The sequence below is a fragment of the Somniosus microcephalus genome, chromosome 21 (genome assembly GCF_052327205.1).
Source record: "Somniosus microcephalus isolate GS21.2 chromosome 21, FLI_Smic_1.0, whole genome shotgun sequence".
NCBI lineage: Eukaryota > Metazoa > Chordata > Chondrichthyes > Squaliformes > Somniosidae > Somniosus > Somniosus microcephalus.
The window spans coordinates 27,728,448-27,744,443 of record NC_141007.1 but is presented as its reverse complement, the minus strand read 5'-3'; positions in this window follow the sequence as shown (position 1 = coordinate 27,744,443).

The following is a 15,996-nucleotide window of genomic DNA, read 5'->3' as shown; positions in this document are numbered from 1 at the left end:
CTGTGACTACCTCGGCTTATAATTATGTCCTCGGGTTCCTCAATCCTGGGCTTGCCTCGCTACATCCATTCTACCTTTAATCCTTTCATAAAGACCCTTTTAAATGCTGTAAACAGATGTTCTAGGACAGACCCCAATGCCTTGTTGGTCATAGCTGTCCAACTAGAATGATCAGCCATTACTACTCTTTGTTAGTCAATTTAGAATTTCTTCCTTTATCCCCAGACCCTTTACTTGAAGCATATTTGTTGTGAGGCATTATTCTTATCAAAGACCTTCTGAAAGTAAAGGTATAAAATGCCCACCAGTTCTGTTATATCCTCAGAGAGCTCAAATAAATGTAGCAGGCACACCTGACCTTTGATGAACCCTTGTTGTCGTGGAACTGACTTGTTAAAACTGTTTGCACTGCTTCTTTTACGATTAATGCCAACATGTCAGGTGCTGGGCTAACAGAGCTACAATTCCTGTTTGTAAACCTTCATCGAAAATTGAAGCGACATCAGCTGGTATTCAACCTTCCGATATTTAATGAGGTGTGAAAAGATTCAGCTACAGTTCTTTTACTTCAAGCCTCATTGCCTTTTTGGATGCATTCCACCTGGTCCTGTTACATGCGGAATATTCAAGTTTTTAAATGAATATTTCATTAATAATGTCCATTTTCTTCATGACCTTGAGTGAATTTCCTACTCCTTTTCTGGAGCGTGGGGTGGGGGGAGAAGCAATTCCATCAAATTACTTTCCCACCTCACAATCTTAAAGGATCTATTTCCTGTTTCCATTGCAGACCTGCCTTACCCCTCCCTTCACCGCCTCAACTATTTACACCTTCTCTATGTCTCTTAAATGTTTTTAACTTCTTGCATTATGCTTCTTTCTATCATCTCATGTTAATATCACTTCAGCCATATAATTATCTCCTGTTCTCCATTTAAGTGCTTTACAGTTCAATCTACTTCCTCTCCTGTGTGCGGGTTTTTCCCCGTTTCCCCTTCCTGTCCCGTGTGTGTTTTCACCCCCTTCCATCGTTCTCTACTTCCTCTCTCGTGTCATGTGTGTGTTTTCCCCCCTTTCCCTACTTCCATTCCTTTTAAAATGTTGTTCATCTGCAAATGTTCCCACTTCTGATGAAGGGTCTCCACCGGAAATGTATCTGTTCTCTCTGCAGATGCCATCTGGCCTGCTATTTCTCTTTCAGCTTCGTAGCCTTTGCAGTTTTTAGCTTTTTGTTTGATAGACTCAGGGGTTGGTTTTAACCCAGGGTGGACATCGACGGGTGGGCGGGCAGTATGATCATGCCACCTGCTTAACGTCCTCAACGTGAGGCCCTGAGCCATTTTGAGGGCCAGGACTCATTCACAACTGAGCAGCGAGCGGTGAACCAGTGCTGATTGGGGCAGATGGGAAATCCGGTGGTTCCAGAGCAGAGCCGAGGTGAAAGTTTTATCTGTAAGATGGGGAAGCAATTGCGGGGCGGGAGGCGGGGGGAGCGGGATGGAGCGTGGACGGGCTGCCTGCAGGTGTCCAGATTTTTGCCCAGCCATGAGGAGCATTTATGCTATACCTGGCCCCATTAAAATCGTTAAAAGACAGAAACCTGCTAGTCCCTTTAAGGACCATTGGTTAGGCCTCTAAGTGCCCGGTACCGATGAGCGGAGTGTGCCTGGCACATGCTCTGCCCAGTGGTGTCTCAAAACTGACTATGTACATTTTTAAAATTCATTCTTAGGATGTGGGTGTCGCTGGCAAGGCCAGCATTTATTGCCCATCCCTAGTTGCCCTTGAGAAGGTGATTGTGAGCCACCTTCTTGAACTGCTGCAGCCCATGTGGTGAAGGTACTCCCACAGTGCTGTTAGGTAGAGAGTTCCAGGATTTTGACTCAACGACGATGAAGGATCGGCGATGTATATCTATGATGGTATGTAGCTTGGCGGGGAACTTACAGGTGGAGGTGTTCTCATCCGCCTGCTGCCCTTGTCCTTCTAGGTGGAAGAGGCCGCAGGTTTGGGAGGTGCTGCCAAAGAAGCCTTGGTGAGTTGCTGCAGTGCATCTTGTAGATGGTACACACTGCAGCCACAGTACGCCGGTGGTGGAGGGAGTGAATGTTTAAGGTGGTGGATGGGGTGCCAATCAAGCAGGCTGCTTTGTCCTTGAGAGTTGTTGGAGCTGCACTCATCCAGGCAAGTGGGGAGCATTCCATCACACTCCCAACTTGTGCCTTGTAGATGGTAGAAAGTCTTTAGGCAGTCAGGAGGTGAGACGCTCGCCACAGAATACCCAGCCTTTGATCTGCTCTTGTGGCCACAGTATTTATGTGGCTGGTCCAGTTAAGTTCCTGGTCAATGGTGACCCCCAGGATGTTGATGGTGGGGTTTCAGTGATGGTAATGCCGTTGAATGTCAAGGGGAGGTGGTTAGACTCTCGCTTGTTGGAGATAGTCATTGCCTGGCACTTGTGTGGCACGAATGTTACTTGCCACTTATCAGCCCAAACCTGAATATCATCCAGGTCTTGTGAATGGAACTGAACACTGTGCAATCATCAGTGAACATCCCCACTTGGAAGTGGCTTAGTGAGTTGCAGTGAATGGTGAGACATAACGGTACCTCCCACAATGCTGGTGAGTGTGAAAGGAACAGCTTTGACATTATAGGATGCTTTATGGTGTGGGTGTGGAGTGGTGCCAACCTGACACATCATGTGGCAGCCAGGGTGTACAACGTCAAGTGAAGTAAATCTGGCCATGGTGAGGCCATCCCTGGTCTCCTGGGCAGCAACCTGCTTGGGTGCTAATGTCCTCTGTCCTGTACAGCATCAGGTGATTGCGGAGAAGGTTGTTGCTGTTGTTGGTGCTGCTGGTGTGCCTGGTGCTGCTGGTGTTGGAGCTGATCGTGGTTGGATTCTCAGGACCAAGGTGAGAGATTATAAAGGGCACCCATGTTGATGGAATAGATGGCAGGTGAAGTAGTGATGACAGAAGCATCCTGTCAATGCTAAGAGAGTTCTTCCAATGAGGCAAGAGTGGATGGAGAGTGGAAAGTGGAAAGTCTGCAGAATCTGTGCTGGAAATGGACTGAGAAACAGCTTGTGGCTGAGGAAAGTGATGATCTGTCAGGTGGGAGTTTTACTGTACATTTGAAGATGTCAAGTAATCAGCAGGAGCAATGGCCACTGAACTCCCGCCTCAGGTTCACAGCCATAGTCCCCCAACAGCTTGGTTCCCGTGGCCATGAAGTTAAAGTGAAAAGGTAAGTTAAAAAAGCCTGTTAGTGATCTGTCAACTAGATGCTAATGAGTTTAATTGGGTCACCCACCACTGCCTGTTGGCTCTGCTCTGCGCTGACAGACCTGACACTGGGAAAGGCATGTTGTGGTGGGGACCCCGCTGTCAAAAAAAAACACTTTCCCACCCGACCCACCACCTATCCTACCTGCTGACCCCTGGAAAATCCAGCCCTCAGCACATGACCTGGTCCCATCTGTGAACTTGAACTCAATTGACTTAAAACAAAAGCTTTGATACTGTTTGGAGCCAATGGTTAGTTTCTCAATCTGTCGCCTGGCGCCAAAATGGATGGTGGAAGCTAAGAAGCTAAAAGAAAGAAAGCTTTAATTTTGTTTTAAGATAAAGATATAGAACAGACTGTTTGGAGAGAAATAAATTAAAAGTTGAAAAGATAGAAGACAGGATGAGTAGAAACATTTCAATGTTTGCTCTTTAGTGTATATTAGTTAGATAGTTAATATCACAATATAAAGCCAGTGGTGACATTTTGTAAACGTGTTCTCATTAGCCTTTGATCATTTGTGTACATTGCTTTCCAGCAACACATTCAACATAATCAGTGAGCAGACGATGATTCGTTTTTTTATCTTCAATGTCCAGATTGCAACCTGGCAGATCAGACCGCCCACTCTCTAGAGAACCCGTCTGATTTCGAAGCCATTGAGTTCAAAAGAATAAAAATCGGGCAGGTTCTTTAAAGGGCTGCAGACCTGCTCCACCAGATCACCTCCCGGCCGGTGAAGAAAAGAATCTACCCCAGGATGTTTGAGCCAAAGGAAAAATGCAATTTCCAAAATCTATGAGACTGTGCGAAGGAATTAACTGAAAGCCATTGCAGCCCTCGCCTCTCATGCCTCATCTACCCAAACATAAAGTAGTTCCCTTCCAACCTCTGCCCATCCTTTGCAAGGAAAATGATGCCAAGGGGGCAGCCCTGAGAGGAGGGGGAGCGGGTTCAGGACAAAGAGCTCCCTATGTCAGGAGTGCCCACTTCCCTGCCCCCAGCCGGTGTTCGGCATGTTATTGGACACTGAGCGAGATGAAGTGTACCAGTCTCTAGATTGGCAGTTGTGGTTTCCGCTGGGAAGGGGGGCGAAGTGGCCTCGACCCCCTTGTGTGAGGTGACTGCGGAAGACCACGTGGGATCCGGGCTGAGAATGCCTGAGCAACCTTCCCCCAACCCTTCAAAAGATGTCCAGGCTCGGGATTTTCCAGCTGCATGGGGCGGGCGAGAGATATGCCTAAAATAAAAACAGAAAAAGCTGGAAATACTCAGCAGGCCAGGCAGCACCTGTGGAGAGAGAAACAGAGTTAAGGTTTCAGGTCAATGACCTTTCATCAGAACTCAGATGTGCCTACAGTGCTTCAATGTCGACCTGTCCCGTGCAAATTGTGTGCCCTCCCAATGACCCCGCAAACTCCGTAATTGCTGCGATCCCATTTTGTGATTTTTGGGGCCATAATGTCACAGTATATGGACCAAGTTTAGAGTGTATACGCGAGTATTGGTTCAAGGAGTGCTACCGACATTCTAAAACATTGGGGAGTTCATGCTTGGGTTTCAGATTTCTAGTTTGATCACCAGACATACCATAGGATGTAAAGGCATTTGAAATCATTTAAAATATACTGGGGCTCAAAGGAATGAGGTATGTGAAGGAACGGGCACAAAAAATGAAGTGTTCTTACTGGTGTGGGAAAGAGATTTGATTACATTTTTCATAATGGTGAACAAGAATGGTGAGGCTGATGCAGAGAACCACCATGTTAAACTGAGGAAATCTTAAGCTATGTGTGATTTACGGATTCATTATGTGGCATTATATCAAAATACTGAGGCAGTAGGTCACCACCGAGGGCACTGAATGTAAATCAATTCAAGCATTCAATAAAGAAATGGGACATTTTCCTAATTCAACAAATACGTGGTGCTAAGAAAAGAAGGAAAATGTCTGTGTTGGATCTCCATCACTTTTACAAGATATGCGGACTTAATTCATTCTTAAAGAGTCCCGGGTGGAAATTTTAGTTCAAGACATCAACATGATTTATACACTGTTCATTACAAACTACCGAAAGAAATACAGAAGGTTAAATGGTAAAAAAATTAAAAGATTAATATCCAAAAAGTAAAGCTTGCAGTGTCAATGCTCTCTCTCGCAGGCCGCAACTTCAGAACTAATAAAAGTTACTGAGGCGAACACTTCAATTGGCATTTAGCCAAACGTAAAATATACAGTGAAAATGGTTAAAACATAGGCGGCTAAAAATTCGACATTGCTAAAATAGCACCAAGGGCGGGACCGCGAAAACAACAACAGGTGTTGCTGGCTGACTTAGGAACACAACAAAAGCTCGGTCCATTTGTTCCAGTAATGTACAGGAAACTTTGTGCTATCCGGCACCGACGGGACCGAGCTGTTGCCGTTCTCTCAAAACTGCCGGACACACCAGCGTTAATGTTGAAGCATACGGAGCTTTTCATCTCCGTATCTGACAACAAACACTGTTGCTTAGCAACAGCTTCTAAACAGTCGGCCCGTACCTTGGAAGCGTCTCTCTGAAGCTGTTGCTAAGCTACAGAGACTTTGCAGAGCCTGACTGTTGAAAAAAAAGCCACAAGAAGAAAAGAAACCTAACAAAACGGCTCCTGATTTTTGCCAAAGTTTCCTGTAACTGGGTTTTAATGGTTGTCTTCCCAAAGTGCAAGTTTTGAGCTGGCTATGTAAAAATATTATAATTTATTTCCCTTGAATGGTCCACGTACTGGAACCCCAAAATTAATACTCCTCAAGAAAACATTATGACCTGGAATTGTGCAGACATTGTTGACATAAATTCATATCCTCAATTTAGTAATTTAAAGAACCAGCACACACTCCAATTGGCATTTAGCCAAACTTATAAAATATACAGTGAAAAATGGTTAAAACATAGGAGGCTAAAAATTTGACATTGCTAAAAAACTGCTGGTGCCATCGTGGGCCAGTGTTGACGGCCGCCGAAATTGATGTAGCTGGCAGGACCGGTAAATTAGCCCTGGTGGCTAATTAACATTAGCCCAGCGCTAAACTCACCGTGCAACGCTGTGCTGGTGGTGGTAGTCCCGGCAGGAGGCGCCAATGCAGCGTGGCCATAGCATTATCGCAGCAAGAACAGCCTTCTCTTAAAGCAAGGCTGTCATTTCAGAAAGCAGCTCGGTCCCTTAAAGGGGAACTGCCTTCTGAAATGAAAAAGAAAATCATGTAAAATAGGCAGTTTTTTTACCCCTTACAGCTCAACTGCCTTCTGGGAAAAAAAATTAACCTCAAAAAGAATTCCCAAATAGAAGTCTTCACCTCTTAAAGCTGACTTCCCTTCCACATCTAAAAAATTTCTAAAAGTGCTTCAGCGCTAACACAAATGACTCAGCAAGCCAGGGAAGGGGCACTCAGAGTCTCTCATGCAGCACTCCAGCTTGTGCAGGGGTCAACGCTGCAAGAGAGGTCCTCTACCTACAGGGGGTCATGAGGTCCTCCAGAAAGAAGGATGTGGGACTACATCACTGAGGCCGTCACTGCCAGCAGTATCACCCCCACGACCTGGCTCCAGTGCCCAAAGAAGCTTCATGACCTCAGACTAGTGGTCAAGGTCAGTGAATGCATCTTCAAAAGCCGTCTCCTACCAACTGCGCCACTAGCCTTACACAATGCACAACTTCGCCACCGCCCCCCCACTCCCCCCACTCACTTATCTACCAACAATCTGTACCAAACATGGGGCACACCTCCCATTCCTAGCTTCACCTCACCCCCTTGGAGGAGACAGTGCAGGCCATTCTTGGCAGGGGCATGGCTGAGCCCTTGGCCAGAGGCGGGGCTGGCAGGATACAAGGGCTGGTATCCTCATACGTTACCCTCCTTCTCACATGCATCTCTTGCTTCCCTGCCCTTCCCTCACCACAACTCCACCCCGTGCCTTCCTCATTTCACACACTCAAGAACTGCAGCCTGCCCAGCCAGTAGTTGACCAAGGAGAGATGATTGACCTTCAACCACCACAACCATCTTCCTTTGTGCTAGGTATGACTCCAGCCAGTGGAGCATTTTCCGCCCAATTCGCATTGACTTCAGTTTTAATAGGGCTCCTTGATGCCACACTCGGTCAAATGCTGCCTTGATGTCAAGGGCTGTCACTCTCTCCCCACCTCTGGAATTCAGCTCCTTTGTCCATGTTTGGACCAAGGCTGTAATGAGGTCTGGAGCCGAGTGGTACTGGCGGAACCCAAAGTGGGCTTCATTGAGCAGGTTATTGGTGAGTAAGTGCCACTTGATAGCATTGTCAACGACACCTTCCATCACTTTGCTGATGATTAAGAGGAGGCTGATGAGGCAGTAATTGGCTGGATTGGATTTGTCCTGCTTTTTGTGGACAGGACATGCCTGGGCAGTTTTCCACATTGTCGGATAGATGCCAGTGTTGTAGCTATACTGGAACAGCTTGGCTAGAGGCGCAGCTAGTTCTGGAGCACAAGTCTTCAGCATGACAGCCGGGATGGCCATAGCCATTGCTCTATCCAGTGCGCTCAGCCGTTTCTTGATATCACGTGAAATGAATTGAATTGACTGAAGACTGGCTTCTGTGATGGTGGGGACCTCAGGAGGAGGCCGATATGGATCATCCACTTGGCAATTCTGGCTGAAGATAGTTGCAAATGCTTCAGCCTTGTCTTTTGCACTCATGTTCTGGGCTCCACCATCATTGAAGATGGGGATATTCATGGAGCCTCCTCCTCCCGTTAGTTGTTTAATGGTCCACCACCATTCACGACTGGATGTTGCAGGACTGCAGAGTTTTGATCTGATCCGTTGATTGTGGGATCGGTTAGCCCTGTCTATAGCATGCATCTTCCACCTTTTAGCATGCATGTAGTCCTGTGTTGCAGCTTCCTCAGGTTGGCACCTCATTTTTAGTTATGCCTGGTGCTGCTCCTGGCATGCCCTTCTACACTCCTTATTGAACCAGGGTTGGACAGCTGGATTGATGGTAATGGTAGAGTGAGGGATATGCCGGGCCATGTGGGTACAGATTGTGGTGGAATACAATTCTGCTGCTGATGACCCACAGTGCCTCATGGATGACCAGTGTGGAGCTGCTAGATCTGTTCTGAATCTATCCCATTTAGCATGGTGGTGATGCCACACAACATGATGGAGGGTGTCCTCAGTGTGAAGGCGGGACTTCGTCTCCACAATGATTGTGCAGTGGTCACTGCCACCAATGCTGTCATGGACAGATGCATCTGCAACAGATAGTTTGGTGAGGATGAGGTCAAGTAAGTTTTTCCCTCGTGTTGGTTCACTCACCACCTGTCACAGGCCCAGACTGACAACTATATCCTCCAGGGTTCATCCAGTTCGGTCAGTAGTGGTGCTACTGAGCCACTCTTGGTGATGGACATTGAAGTCCCCCACCCAGAGTACATTCTGTACCCCTGATACTCTCAGTGCTTCTTGGGCCAAGGAGCTAGAATGTGCTTTTGTGCTTTTGATCCCATATCAATAGACTTGGCAGTCGTGACAGAGTTTTCAGGCTACATACAGTAGCACCATGATTCCTGGCCTGGTTGCTGTGAAACAGAAACATAGAAACATAGATGATAGGAGCAGGAGTAGGCCATTCGGCCCCTTGAGCCTGCTCCACCATTCAATGCGATCATGGCTGATCATCCAGTACCCGGTCCCTGCTTTCTCCCCACACCCCTTGATCCCTTTAGCCTTAAGAAATATATCCAACTCCTTCTTGAATATATTTAATGAACTGGCCTCCACCACCTTCTGTGGTAGAGAGTTCCACAGGTGCACCACTCTCTGGGTGAAGAAATTCCTCCTCATTTCTGTCCTAAATGGCCTACCCTTTATCCTTAGACTGTGTCTCCTGGTTCTGGACTCCCCGACCATCGGGAACATACTTCCTGCATCTAGTCTGTCCAGTCCTGTCAGAATTTTATAAGTTTCAATGAGATCCCCTCTCATTCTTCTAAACTCCAGTGAGTACAAGCCCAATCGACCCAATCTCTCCTCATACATCATTCCTGCCATCCCAGGTATCAGCCTGGTGAATCTTCGCTGAACTGCTTCCATGGCAAGAACATCCTTCCTCAGATAAAGCGACCAAATCTGCACACAAGACTCAAGATGTGGTCTCACCAAGGCCCTGTACAACTGCAGCAAGACATCCTTGTTCCTGTACTCAAACCCTCTCGCTACGAAGGCCAACATACCATTTGCCTTCTTAACCGCCTGCTGCACCTGCATGCTTACCTTCAGCGACTGGTGCACAAGGACACCCAGGTCTTGTTGCACTTCCCCTTCTCCCAATCTATTGCCATTTAGATAATAATCTGCCTTCCTGTTTTTGCCACCAAAGTGGACAACCTCACATTTATCCACATTATATTGCATCTGCCATGTTTCTGCCCAATTACCCAACATGTCCAAATTATCCTGGAGTTTCTCAACATCCTCCTCACTGCACACACGCCCACCCAGCTTTGTGTCATCTGCAAATTTGGAGATATTACATCTAGTTCCCTTGTCTAGATCATTAATATATATTGTGAATAGCTGGGGTCCAAGGACCGATCCCTGCGGTACCCCACTAGTCACTGCCTGCCACTCAGATAAGGACCCGTTTATTCCAACTGTTTGCTTTCTGTCTGCCAACCAGTTCTCTATCCAAGTCAATACCTTGCCCCCAATCCCATGTGCCTTAACTTTACACGCTAATCTCTTATGCAGGACCTTATCGAAGACCTTCTGAAAGTCCAGATACACCACATCCATTGGTTCTCCCTTATCTATTTTACCAGTTACATCCTCAAAAAATTCCAGTAGATTAGTCAAGCATGATTTACCTTTTGTGAATCCATGTTGACTTTGTCCGATCCTGTCACTGTTTTTCAAGTGCTCTGCTATTACATCTTTTATAATGGACTCTAGCATTTTCCCCACTACCGATGTCAGGCTTACCGGTCTGTAATTCCCCGTTTTCTCTCTACCACCTTTTTTGAATAGTGGGGTAACATTAGCTACCCTCCAATCCATGGGTACTGTTCCTGATTCCATCGAATGTTGGAAGATGATCAGCAATGCATCTACTATTTCTAGGGCCACTTCCTTAAGTACCCTAGGATGTAGATTATCAGGCTCTGGGGATTTATCGACCTTCAATCCCATCAATTTCCCTAACAACATTTCCCTACAAATACTGATTTCTTTCAGTTCCTCCCTTTCATCAGACCCTATGTTCCCCGGCATCCCTGGGAGGTTATTTGTGTCCTCCTTTGTGAAGACAGAACCAAAATATGTATTTAGTTGGTCTGCCATTTCTTTGTTCCCCATTATAAATTCCCCTGATTCTGACTGCAAGGGACCTACGCTTGACTTCACCAATCTTTTTCTCTTCACATATCTATAAAAGCTTTGACAGTCAGTTTTTATGTTTCCTGCAAGCTTACTCTCATATTCTATTTTCCCCTTCTTAATTAATCCCTTTGTCCTCCTTTGTTGAATCCTAAATTGCTCCCAATCCTCAGGATTATTGCTTTTTCTGGCCAATTAATATGTCCTCTCCTTGGATCTTATGCTATCCCTAATTTCCCTTGTTAGCCATGGTTCAGTCATCTTTTTTGTTTTATTTTTGTGCCAAACTGGGATGAACATCTTCTGTAGTTCATCCATGCGGTCTTTGAATGTTTGCCATTGCCTATCCACCGTCAACCCTTTGAGTGACATTCAAACATAGACTGTTTGCTGTGAATTAGACTGTTTGTGGCAAGTCCTGCTCTAAGTCCCGCCCCACCGCCTACTCAGTGGCAGGCGCAGTGGTGTCAATAGGCACAGTGGAAATGGTTACATCAGGGTGGGAAGGTTAGGTCAACCTTCGGACTTATTTATTAACTTTGCACTCAAGGTGAGGGGTTTCAGCATTGGACAATGGAATACGTCCCATTTCAGGTAGCCAATGACACTATCAATCACTCTCAAGTCATTGGGACAAATCTGTACTTCCCTTCATAGTTAGCTCCCCTCCTTATTATTATGTCCCAGTAAGTCAGAAGTCAAAGCTTTCCTAACTATATTACTGATTAGTCTGGACACAGTTAAAAATAAATAAATAAATCTGGGCTGACAAGTTTAAATTCATTTCATAAAACTGTCTCAGATTCTTGACACCACTGGCTCATTTGATCCAAATTAAGAAAACCTACAACAGTCCACAACTGATTAATGTCTTGTACTTGTCAACTGTTATTTATTTCTAGTTCTCGAGGACTACTTGTTTGAACCTTTCTGTATAAAGTTTCATTGCAGTTTGATTAGATCACCATTTAAATTCATGTTTGGCATCAAGTTCTAAGATCATTTTCGTGCTGCTTACTTTGATTTTTAACTGTTCATGTGGAGCTTGTGAGAGAGTCTCCTCCCTGGTAAAAAACTCAGCAAGTTTGATAGCTCACAGAATCACCTCTGGTAAAACAACAACAACTTGCATTTCTATAACACTTTTAACAAAGTAAAACATCCCAAGGCGCTTCACAGGAGTGTTATTAGACAAAAATTTGATACCGAGCCTCACAAGGAGATATTAGGACAGATGGCCGAAAGCTTAGTCAAAGAGGTAGGTTTTAGGGAGTTTCTTAAAGGGGGAGAGAGGTAGAGAGGCAGAAATGTTTAGGGAGGGAATTCCAGAGCTTGGGGCCTAGACAGCTGAAGGCACGGCCACCAATGGTGGGTTGAAGGAAATCATGGATGCACGAGAGGCCAGAATTGGAGAAACGCTGAGGAAGGTCTTGGAGGGTTGTAGGGCTGGAGGAAATTACAGACGTAGGGAGGGGTGAGGCCATGGAGGGATTTGAACACATTTTAAATTCGAGGCATTGCCGGACAGGGAGCCAATGTAGGTCAGCCAGCACAGAGGTGATGGGTGAACGGGACTTCGTGTGAGTTAGGATACGGGCAGCAGAGTTTTGCATGAGCTGAAGCTTACAGAGGGCAGAAGATAGAAGGTTGGCCAGGAGAGCATTGGAATAGTCCAGTCTTGGTGTAACAAAGGCATGGATGAGGATTTCGACAGTAGATGGGCTGAGGCGGGCTGGAGACGGGCGATGTTACAGAGGTGGAAGTAGGCGGTCTTTGTGATGGAGAGGATATAGGGTCAGAAGCTCAGCTCAGGGTTCAATAGGACAGCAAGGTTGTGAACAGTCTGGTTTCACCTGAGACAGTGGTCACAGAGTGGGAACGGAGTTTGTGTTGGGGCCGAAGACAATAGCTTTGATCTTCCCAATATTTGGTGATTCAGCTCAAGTCTCAGCCAATGAGCAGTTCAAGCAGCTTGATGAGGGTTATAAATATTCACAGCACAACAGATTTGTGCTAAAAATGGAAACTATTCGGGTTCCTACATGTTATAACTGTACTGGTATTTCACAGTAACAGGTATCAGCTGTCGCTCAGTGGCAGTATGCTCACCTCTGAGTCAGAAGGTAGTGGGCACATGCCCCACTCCAGAAATTTGAGTACATAATCTAGGCTGACTCTTCAGTGCCATTTTGAGGGAGTGCTGCACTGTCAGAGATGCCATCTTTCGGTTGAGATGGTGTAGCGAGGCCCCATCTGCCCTCTCAGATGGATGCAAAAGATCCCACCGCACTATCTGAAGAAGAGCTGGGAATTCTCCTGCTGTCCTGGCCATCCCTCCCTCAACCAACACGTAAAACTGATGATCTGGCCATTTACTTAATTGCTCTTTGTGGGAGCTTGCTGTGCGCACTTGAGGTGACTGCACTTCCAAAGTATTTCAGAGGCTCTAAAGAACTGTAGTTCGTATGAAAGTTGAGGACACCAGTTCTTACCTCTAGTCCAGGTACTTCAAGCTGCTCAACTTCTCTAACAAACCTCAAATTTTTGTATATCCTCATATAGCCTGAATGGTGGAGCAGGCTCGAGGGGCCGAATGGCCTACTCCTGCTCCTATTTCTGATGTTCTCTCCCTTCTTGTTTCACCACTCTTGTCTAATTTGGGCAAATGTGCAGGTCAGCCCCCACCGCCCGCCCCCCAAAAAACCCCTGACCACTAGTAATCTCTTTAGCAGGGCCACGCAGATCAGGAATATACTTCTAAGAAAACCAGACAGTTCAGGAGAGACAGGACACACGCAAAGGTTGTCAAGACAGTTTGCACAGGAAGAGAGTGTTAGAAGCAGATGATCCAGTTAGAAAGAAAAGAAATACAACAGCAAAATACTGCGGATGCTGGAAATCCGAAATAACAACAGAAAACGCTGGAAAAACTCAGCAGGCCAGGCAGCATCCGTGGAGAGAGAAACAGAGTTAACATTTCAGGTTGAAGACCCTTCGTCAGTCCTATTTCTCTCTCCACAGATGCTGCCCTGGCCTGCTGAGTTTTTCCAGTGTTTTCTGTTGTTATTTAGAAAGAAAAGAAAGACTTGCATTTCTATAGCGCCTTTCACAACCACCGAACATCTCAAAATGCTTTACAGCCAATAAAAAAGTTTTTAAGTGGAGTCACTGTTGTAATGTGGGAAACGCGGCAGCCAATTTGCGCACAGCAAGCTCCCACAAACAGCAATGTGATAATGACCAGATGATCTGTTTTTGTTATGTTGGTTGAGGGATAAATATTGGCCAGGACACCGGGGATAACTCCCCTGCTCTTCTTCAAAATAGTGCCATGGGATCTTTTACATCCACCTGAGAGAGCAGACGGGGGCCTCGGTTTAACGTCTCATCCGAAAGACGGCACCTCTGACAGTACAGCACTCCCTCAGCACTGCACTGGAGTGTCAGCCTAGCTTTATGTGCTCAAGTCCCTAAAGTGGGACCATGAACCCACAACCTTCTGACTCAGAGGCGAGTGTGCTGCCAACTGAGCCACAGCTGACACTGTTAGTGGTCCATCACGTCGTAATCATATTGAATAAAACCAATGAGACAGCCTGCGAGGGCGGAGTTAAGGCTGTATACCAGTCCTATGCTCAGAAGGGAAGTCTGCTCATTGGTGCTCAGCAGTTTTCCCTATATTCTTAACAACGTTCCCTCTAAGCTGTGCGGCTGCGTAGCTCTCTGCCAGTCCCGTGCACCCTGGAACCGGCTTTTTCAATGTTAAATTTTGCACATGTGTGAAACTGTGATTGAGCCACGTAGCCCCTGAAAGGGGTCGCGCACCCCCCAAAAAATTAGGGGGAACATTGATCCTTAACCCTTGCTAACTAACCTTTCCTATAACCCTTCACACCTTAAACTTTTTCACAAAACTTAGCCTAAAAGTTTTATCTTATAACGTAGTCTACCTGACAATATGTCACTTTCCCGACTAACTGGTACTTTGAAATGAAAACTCAGATTTGTTAAACCCTTGCTGAAATTCTGCTAACATTTGGATCATGTGTCAATATATCCCACCAAAAATAAACTTTGAATTCAGCAGAGGTTTAAAGTGGGTATTGGTGTATCATCATTACCAAAGATACTCATCTTGAAAATCCCTGCAAAGCTCTTCATCCCTTCAGTCTGACTGTCCAACTAAACAGATTTGCTTAAAAAATCTTTAGTAGGATCCTTTATCCCAAAGGGTCATCGCACAACCAATCCACAGCCAACTAATTTTAGTGCTTGTCCAAATATTGCAATGCAATAGAATAGGCAGACATTTTTAACCGCTAGTCACTAATATATTGGTGTACTAGATGTTGCGATTATTTATATATAACAACAAAGTTAGTTGGACAGTCAGACTGAAGGGATGAAGAGCTTTGCAGGGATTTTCAAGATGAGAATCTTTGGTAAATGGTAAATGATAATACATCACTACTTTAAACCTCTGCTGAATTCAAAGTTTATTTTTGGTGGGATATATTGACACATGATCCAAATGTTAGCAGAATTTCAGCAAGGGTTTAACAAATCTGAGTTTTCATTTCAAAGCACCAGTTAGATGGGAAAGTGACATACAATTGAGGTGGTGTACAGTAGTGTAGTGGATATGATACTGAACTAATAATCCAGAGGCCTGGACGAATAATCCAGAGATGGTTCAAATCCCACCATCAAAGTTTGAGAATTTGAATTTAGTTTAAAAAAAAAAGCTGGTATCAGTAAAAGTGACCGTGGAGCTGTCGGATTGTCATTAAAAACCCAACTAGTTCACTAATGGTCCTTTAGGAAACCTGTCGTCCTTACCCAGTCCGGCCTATATGTGACTCCAGTCCCACACCAACATGGTTGACTCTTAACTTCCCTCTGAAGTGGCCTAGCAAGCCACTCAGTTGTAACCAGGGCAACTTGGGCTGGGCAATAAATGACTGAATGGATAAAAAAAGGGCAGCATGCAGTCATGTTGTTTTTCAATGAGTTTATCTCTAACACCACATGTTATGTTTGGGGCTCAAATAACTTGCTATCATAATCACTCCCATTGCATTCAATAACATTGTAATGATAAATGCACGCACTTCACTACGATGGCTGAACTTCCTGTAACTGCATTAGTTACACAGATGGCTTCTGCGCTGAAGTGTACAATATGTTCCTCAGGACAATGGACAGTGATGTCACAATCCCAGTCTGATTGTGGAAACTCCCCTAGAAACAGCCAGCATCTAATGTTTGTCATGAAGCTTAACTCTCCTTAACCTTCCATTGAA